Source organism: Oncorhynchus nerka, linkage group LG17 (genome assembly GCF_034236695.1).
Source record: "Oncorhynchus nerka isolate Pitt River linkage group LG17, Oner_Uvic_2.0, whole genome shotgun sequence".
Lineage (NCBI taxonomy): Eukaryota > Metazoa > Chordata > Actinopteri > Salmoniformes > Salmonidae > Oncorhynchus > Oncorhynchus nerka.
The window spans coordinates 9149129-9157873 of record NC_088412.1 but is presented as its reverse complement, the minus strand read 5'-3'; the positions used below and the strand labels follow the sequence as shown (position 1 = coordinate 9157873).

The following is an 8745-nucleotide window of genomic DNA, read 5'->3' as shown; positions in this document are numbered from 1 at the left end:
AGCCCTGTTAAGGTCAACCCTGTTATGGGCAACCCTGTTATGGGCAACCCTGTTACGGTCAACCCTGTTAAGGTCAACCCTGTTAAGGTCAGCCCTGTTAAGGTCAGCCCTGTTAAGGTCAACCCTGTTAACAACCAACAGGGCACAATCCAGGTGTGTCAACCCTGTTATGGGCAACCTGTTACGGTCAACCCTGTTACGGGCCCAACCCTGTTACGGGCAACCCTGTTACGGTCAACCCTGTTACGGATTCAACCCTGTTACGGTCACCCTGTTAAGGTCAACCCTGTTGGGGTCAACCCTGTTAAGGTCAGCCCTGTTAAGGTCAATCCCTGTGAAGGTCAACCCTGTTATGGGCAACCCTGTTACGGGCAACCCTGTTAAGGTCAACCCTGTTATGGGCAACCCTGTGAGGGGAAAAACCCTGTTACGGATCCAACCCTGTTAAGGTCAACCCTGTTATGGGCAAACCCTGTTCAGGGCAACCCTGTTGAGGTCAACCCTGTTATGGGCAACCCTGTTACGGTCAACCCTGTTAAGGTCAACCCTGTTTAGCAGTCAACCCTGTTACGGTCAACCCTGTTACGGTCAACCCTGTTACGGTCAACCCTGTTAAGGTCAACCCTGTTACGGTCAACCCTGTTAAGGTCAACCCTGTTACGGTCAACCCTGTTACGGTCAGCCCTGTTAAGGTCAACCCTGTTAAGGTCAACCCTGTTACGGTCAACCCTGTTACGGTCAACCCTGTTAAGGTCAACCCTGTTACGGTCAACCCTGTTACGGTCAACCCTGTTAAGGTCAACCCTGTTATGGGCAACCCTGTTACGGTCAACCCTGTTACGGTCAACCCTGGGACTGTCAACCCTGTTATGGGCAACCCTGTTACAGTCAACCCTGTTAAGGTCACCCTGTTAAAGGTCAACCCTTTCGGTCAACCCAGTTACGGTCAAGGGTTAAGGTCAACCCTGTTACGGTCAACCCTGTTACGGTCAACCCTGTTAAGGTCAACCCTGTTACGGTCAACCCTGTTACGGTCAACCCTGTTAAGGTCAACCCTGTTATGGGCAACCCTGTTACGGTCAACCCTGTTACGGTCAACCCTGTTACGGTCAACCCTGTTACGGGCAACCCTGTTACGGTCAACCCTGTTAAGGTCAACCCTGTTAAGGTCAACCCTGTTACGGTCAACCCTGTTAAGGTCAACCCTGTTAAGGTCAACCCTGTTAAGGTCAGCCCTGTTAAGGTCAACCCTGTTAAGGTCAACCCTGTTATGGGCAACCCTGTTACGGTCAACCCTGTTACGGTCAACCCTGTTACGGTCAACCCTGTTATGGGCAACCCTGTTACGGTCAACCCTGTTAAGGTCAACCCTGTTACGGTCAACCCTGTTACGGGCAACCCTGTTACGGTCAACCCTGTTACGGTCAACCCTGTTACGGTCAACCCTGTTAAGGTCAACCCTGTTACGGTCAACCCTGTTACGGTCAACCCTGTTACGGTCAACCCTGTTAAGGTCAACCCTGTTACGGCAACCCTGTTACGGTCAACCCTGTTAAGGTCAACCCTGTTATGGGCAACCCTGTTACGGTCAACCCTGTTAAGGTCAACCCTGTTAAGGTCAACCCTGTTACGGTCAACCCTGTTAAGGTCAACCCTGTTAAGGTCAACCCTGTTAAGGTCAACCCTGTTACGGTCAACCCTGTTACGGTCAACCCTGTTAAGGTCAACCCTGTTACGGTCAACCCTGTTACGGTCAACCCTGTTAAGGTCAACCCTGTTATGGGCAACCCTGTTACGGTCAACCCTGTTACGGTCAACCCTGTTACGGTCAACCCTGTTATGGGCAACCCTGTTACGGTCAACCCTGTTAAGGTCAACCCTGTTACGGTCAACCCTGTTACGGGCAACCCTGTTACGGTCAACCCTGTTACGGTCAACCCTGTTACGGTCAACCCTGTTACGGTCAACCCTGTTACGGTCAACCCTGTTACGGTCAACCCTGTTAAGGTCAACCCTGTTACGGTCAACCCTGTTACGGTCAACCCTGTTAAGGTCAGCCCTGTTATGGTCAACCCTGTTAAGGTCAACCCTGTTACGGTCAACCCTGTTAAGGTCAGCCCTGTTACGGTCAACCCTGTTACGGTCAACCCTGTTACTTTATAGGCACTTACTATAGTATTTTTTTTTTTTAAATGTATCTTCTTGAGATGGGAAAACATGTTTTTTATTAAGTTAAACAGGTGCTCTTTATGACAGAATGTTGACAGAATGAAGTCAAACATTACACTTCTCAAAAAAAGGGCACGGAATCGGTGGAACGACCGAGCAGCAAGAAACACCGCTACCAATATTTCTCCCTATCCCGTACCTGCTGTCGTTGGAGTTCTTGATGGCCACTAGTTTTTGCAGCCCGTCAAAGAAAGTGATGTCCCGGGCTGCGACGGAGCTGCAGGTCACCAGGTTGTTCAATGTTCCACAGATGTTGACCACCACGTCGCTGGACGGCTCCTTCTGTTGACCGTCAGCAGGCAGTTTGTCCACCAGGTTGTTCACAGTCTTGGTTGCTAGAAGGAGAAAAAAAAGGGTTGATGGGGTGGCAGGGTAGCCTAGTGGTTAGAGTGTAGAGGCGGCAGGTAACCTAGTGGTTAGAGTGTAGAGGCGGCAGGTAGCCTAGTGGTTAGAGCGTTGGACTAGTAACCGGAAGGTTGCAAGTTCAAATCCCCGAGCTGACAAGGTACAAATCTGTCGTTCTGCCCCTGAACAAGGCAGTTAACCCACTGTTCCTAGGCCGTCATTGAAAATAAGAATTTGTTCTTAACTGACTTGCCTAGTTAAATAAAGGTAAAATAAAAATCTCATGTTATTCATCCCACACGGCAGTCAAATCCACCCCTGAAATAGATGGATATGGCTTTGTTTTGGTTCTTGCTCTGGCATGAAATCAAATGGGTTTTCCTCTGTTTGTTAATAACACATATCTCACATTGACATCCTTGAATTGCTCGCCTTTCTCTCAAAGCTTATATGCAGGATGAGGTTCAGAGGCAATCAAGGATTTGATCAAAAAAGGGTCCTGGTTACTGACCCATGGCGTTCTTGTCCTTGGCATGGCGTGACAGGTTTCTGAGGAAGCCGGTGAGGGATCTCAGCTCCAGGTCATTATTGGTCCTCAGTTTGTCCAACATCACAGGAAGCATCCTCTCTTGCTCGAGAGCCACACGACACAGCACCCCCGCCCACTGAGGAGAAAAAGAGAGAAAGGTCTTTCTGCGTCAGTATTTCTCAAATTAATTACAGTAGCCCCCCCCCCAAATCCCGTTTTGCTCTGTCTGAAGTAAACCCTTATGTGCAACTGATCATTGGGCTTATTTTCTTATGAGTCAATTACACCCTGTAGAAAGGCAAGGTACCCACAGGGGTTCAAGTACCCCAGCTAGAGAGACACTGTCGTCGTTCTATGAATGCTGAGTGAGCTATAGAGATCACTGATGTGAGTGATGTGAGTTGCAGTTTTCATTGTCAGGTGTCCAAGTCCGGTACAAAACAAAATGACCCTGGAGCACATATCAGTGGCCTGGTCACAGAGGCTTCACGGATAGTTTGAGGAGCCTGTTTATGATCCCCTAGTTTATCTGGCACAGGGGACGGGTGGTGAGTTGAGATGACTCCATAGTCTAAGTGTATCTGACACCGCCAGGGGACGGGTGGTGTGTTGAGATGACTCCATAGTCTGACACTGCCAGGGGACGGGTGGTGAGGTGAGATGACTCCATAGTCTATCTGACACCGCCAGGGGACGGGTCGTGAGGTTTGAGATGGTGACGAGAGAAGGACCATTGGCAGTGGGAATTATCAACACTCACTCTCTTGTCTCCAGCTGTGATGTTCTGCAGGGCCCCGGCTGCAGCCTCGCGGGTGGTGAAGTTGAACTCACAGCCCTGCAGCACGCGGTTATACAGCCCCACCACCTGGGGGTGCCACAGCCACTCCAGACCCTTGGGCACGCGGGCCACCTCCGTGAATGTAACCAGGTCCTGGTTCATCTTCTGTAAAAGGAGAAGGTCAGGGGTCAATGTGATGTAGGCGATGTGATACAGGACTTCCGTTTAGACACGGACAGGGTCATTCTGAAGACCATCAAGACTACGGTTCAACTGCTAAACTGACAGAAGAAGAAGAAGATTGACACTGTGATACATACATTTTTTACTTTCTTGCTCTGAGGCGTGAAGCAACCAATGGCTTCACTCCTGCTGGTGTCCTGGCCTCTGGTTGGTCCTTCCAGACGTAGCATGGCCGAGGGCGGGATCTCACTGTACAGCTGATAGGAGAGGTTCCTCATAACACACACTGCATTCTCCACTCCCTGGACAGACACACACACAAGTTGAATAGATTTTAATACCAAAGTCCAACATGTGAGGCTTTCACATGAACAAATGTACCATAGAATGTTGAGTATATATTTAATTCCCATGACGACATGTACAACACTTGATCGAAGAAAAACACTGAAGGTACAGTTACGCATTGTGACAATTGTTCTGCAAATACCACACGGCTAAGTGACTTTCCTACCTGTACTCCAGTCCACTATCTGGTCTCCAGTCCACTATCTGCACTCCAGTCACTATCTGCACTCCAGTATACTATCTGCACTCCAGTCCACTATCTGCACTCCAGACCACTATCTGCACTCCAGTCCACTATCTGCACTACAGTCCACTATCTGCACTACAGTCCACTATCTGTACTCCAGTCCACTATCTGCACTACAGTCCACTATCTGCACTCCAGTCTACTATCTGCACTCCAGTCTACTATCTGCACTACAGTCCACTATCTGTACTATCTGCACTCCAGTCCACTATCTGCACTCCAGTCACTATCTGCACTCCAGTCCACTAGTCCACTCCATCTGCTATCTCCAGTCCACTATCTGCACTCCAGTCCACTATCTGCACTCCAGTCCACTATCTGCACTACAGTCCACTATCTGCACTCCAGTCCACTATCTGCACTCCAGTCCACTATCTGCACTCCAGTCCACTATCTGCACTCCAGTCCACTATCTGCACTCCAGTTCACTATCTGCACTCCAGTTCACTATCTGCACTCCAGTCTACTATCTGCACTCCAGTCCACTATCTGCACTCCAGTCCACTATCTGCACTACAGTCCACTATCTGCACTCCAGTCCACTATCTGCACTCCAGTCCACTATCTGCACTCCAGTCCACTATGTGCACTCCAGTTCACTATCTGCACTCCAGTTTACTATCTGTACTCCAGTCTACTATCTGCACTCCAGTCCACTATCTGTACTCCAGTCCACTATCTGTACTCCAGTCTGTACTCCAGTACACTATCTGCACTCCAGTCTGTACTCCAGTCCACTATCTGCACTCCAGTCCATTATCTGTACTCCAGTCCACTATCTGTACTACAGTCCACTATCTGTACTCCAGTCCACTATCTGTACTCCAGTCTGTACTCCAGTCCACTATCTGCACTCCAGTCTGTACTCCAGTCCACTATCTGCACTCCAGTCTGTACTCCAGTCGACTATCTATACTCCAGTCTACTATCTGTACTCCAGTCCACTATCTGTACTCCAGTTTTACTATCTGCACTCCAGTTTACTATCTGTACTCCAGTTTACTATCTGTACTCCAGTCCACTATCTGTACTCCAGTTTACTATCTGTACTCCAGTCCACTATCTGTACTCCAGTCCACTATCTGTACTCCAGTCTACTATCTGTACTCCAGTCCACTATTTGTACTCCAGTCCACTATCTGTACTCCAGTCCACTATCTGTACTCCAGTCCACTATCTGTACTCCAGTCAACTATCTGTACTCCAGTCCACTATCTGTACTCCAGTCCACTATCTGTACTCCAGTCCACTATCTGTACTCCAGTCCACTATTTGTACTCCAGTCCACTATTTGTACTCCAGTCCACTATCTGTACTCCAGTCTACTATCTGTACTCCAGGCCACTATCTGTACTCCAGTCCACTATCTGTACTCCAGTCTCCAGCACTCCAGTCCACTATCTGCACTCCAGTCCACTATCTGTACTCCAGTCCACTATCTGTACTCCAGTCCACTATCTGTACTCCAGTCTACTATCTGTACTCCAGTCTATTACGTAGCTCATTCTCACCTTTTCCTCCACCTTGCCTTCCTGTAGCGAGGCCTGGATGTATCCTACCAGGGCATCCACCAGACCGTTGGTCTCCCTCATCTGACGTCTGGTCTTCTCATTCACTGAGCTCAGGTTCCTGGGGACAGCAGGGTGAGAGGTCAGAGACGGGATAGGCTAACAGAAATCATAGAACAAAGAACTGACATTGATCAAAGACCTGACGTGTCAATGAACTGACTTGGGTGAAAGAGCTGACGGGTCAATGAACTGACTTGGGTGAAAGAGCTGACGGGTCAATGAACTGACATGTCAATGAACTGAAATGGGTCAATGAACTGAAATGGGTCAATGAACTGACATGTCAATGAACTGAAATGGGTCAATGAACTGAAATGGGTCAATGAACTGACATGGGTCAATGAACTGACATATCAATGAACTGACATATCAATGAACTGACATGGGAAGATAGGACACTGTTGTCACATGCACTTAGACAGAGGAGGAGCTGGAACAAGAAGAATAAGGCTGTACTATAGTGTGAAATACTGTACAATAGTGTTATATATTGTACTATACTACTATATTGCACTATAGTGTAATATACTGTACAATACTATCCTATACTGTACTATACCATCATATACTGTACTTTAGTGTACTGTACTTTAGTGTACTATACCATCCTATACTGTCCTTTAGTGTACTGTACTATACTGTACTATACTGTATTATAGTGTAATATACTGTACTGTGATATACTGTACTATACTGTCCTACACTGCCATATACTGTACTTTAGTGTACTGGACTATAGTGTAATATACTGTACTATGCTTTACTATACTGTACTATAGTGTACAATACTGTACTATACAATACTGGTGTAATATACTGTACTGTACTATCCTATAGTGTACTATATCGTACTATAGTGTACATTACTGTACTATAGTGTACTATATTGTACTGTACTATACTATAGAATACTGTACTATCCTACAGTGTACTATATTGTACTATCCTATAGTGTACTATAGTGTACTGTACTATCCTATAGTGTACTATAGTGTACTGTACTATCCTATAGTGTACTATACTCTCCCATAGTGTACTATATTGTACTATAGAGTACTGTATTATACTGTCCTATACTATACTTTAGTGTACTGTACTATACTGGACTATAGTGTAATATACTGTACTATGATTTACTATACTGTACTATAGTGTACTATATTGCACTGTACTCTCCTATAGTGTACTATATTGTACTATAGAGTACTGTACTATCCTACAGTGTACTATCCTATAGTGTATATTGTACTATAGTGTACTATCCTATAGTGTACTATATTGTACTATAGTGTACTGTACTATCCTATAGTGTACTATAGTGTACTGTACTATCCTATAGTGTACTATACTCTCCTATAGAGTACTGTACTATCCTAGTGTACTATATTGTACTATCCTATAGTGTACTATATTGTATTATAGTGTACTGTACTATCCTATATTGTACTATAGTGTACTATACTGTACTATAGTGTACTGTACTATCCTATAGTGTACTATAGTGTACTATATTGTACTATAGTGTACTATCCTATACTGTACTATATTGTACTATAGTGTACTGTACTATACTGTACAATACTGTACTAGTTTACTGTACTATCCTATAGTGTACTATACTGTACTATCCTATAGTATACTACTGTGTACTGTAATATCCTATAGTATACTACACTGTACTATAGTGTACTGTACTATCCTATAGTGTACTATAGTGTACTATATTGTACTATAGTGTACTGTACTATACTGTACAAGTTTACTGTACTATCCTACAGTGTACTATCCTATAGTATACTATTGTGTACTGTACTATCCTATAGTGTACTATATTGTACTATAGTGTACTGTACTATACTGTACTATATTGTACTATAGTGTACTATCCTATACTGTACTATATTGTACTATAGTGTACTGTACTATACTGTACAATACTGTACTAGTTTACTGTACTATCCTATAGTGTACTATATTGTACTATAGTGTACTGTACTATACTGTATTATAGTGTAATATACTGTACTGTGATATACTGTACTATACTGTCCTACACTGCCATATACTGTACTTTAGTGTACTGGACTATAGTGTAATATACTGTACTATGCTTTACTATACTGTACTATAGTGTACAATACTGTACTATACAATACTGGTGTAATATACTGTACTGTACTATCCTATAGTGTACTATATCGTACTATAGTGTACATTACTGTACTATAGTGTACTATATTGTACTGTACTATACTATAGAATACTGTACTATCCTACAGTGTACTATATTGTACTATCCTATAGTGTACTATAGTGTACTGTACTATCCTATAGTGTACTATAGTGTACTGTACTATCCTATAGTGTACTATACTCTCCCATAGTGTACTATATTGTACTATAGAGTACTGTATTATACTGTCCTATACTATACTTTAGTGTACTGTACTATACTGGACTATAGTGTAATATACTGTACTATGATTTACTATACTGTACTATAGTGTACTATATT

At 44.6% G+C, this 8745-nt stretch overlaps 1 pseudogene; it reads right to left on the bottom strand.

Annotated features, from left to right (window-relative positions):
- The window catches only part of LOC115126959 (plakophilin-3-like), a 68224-nt pseudogene that overhangs the window by 12364 nt on the left and 47115 nt on the right, over nucleotides 1–8745 (bottom strand).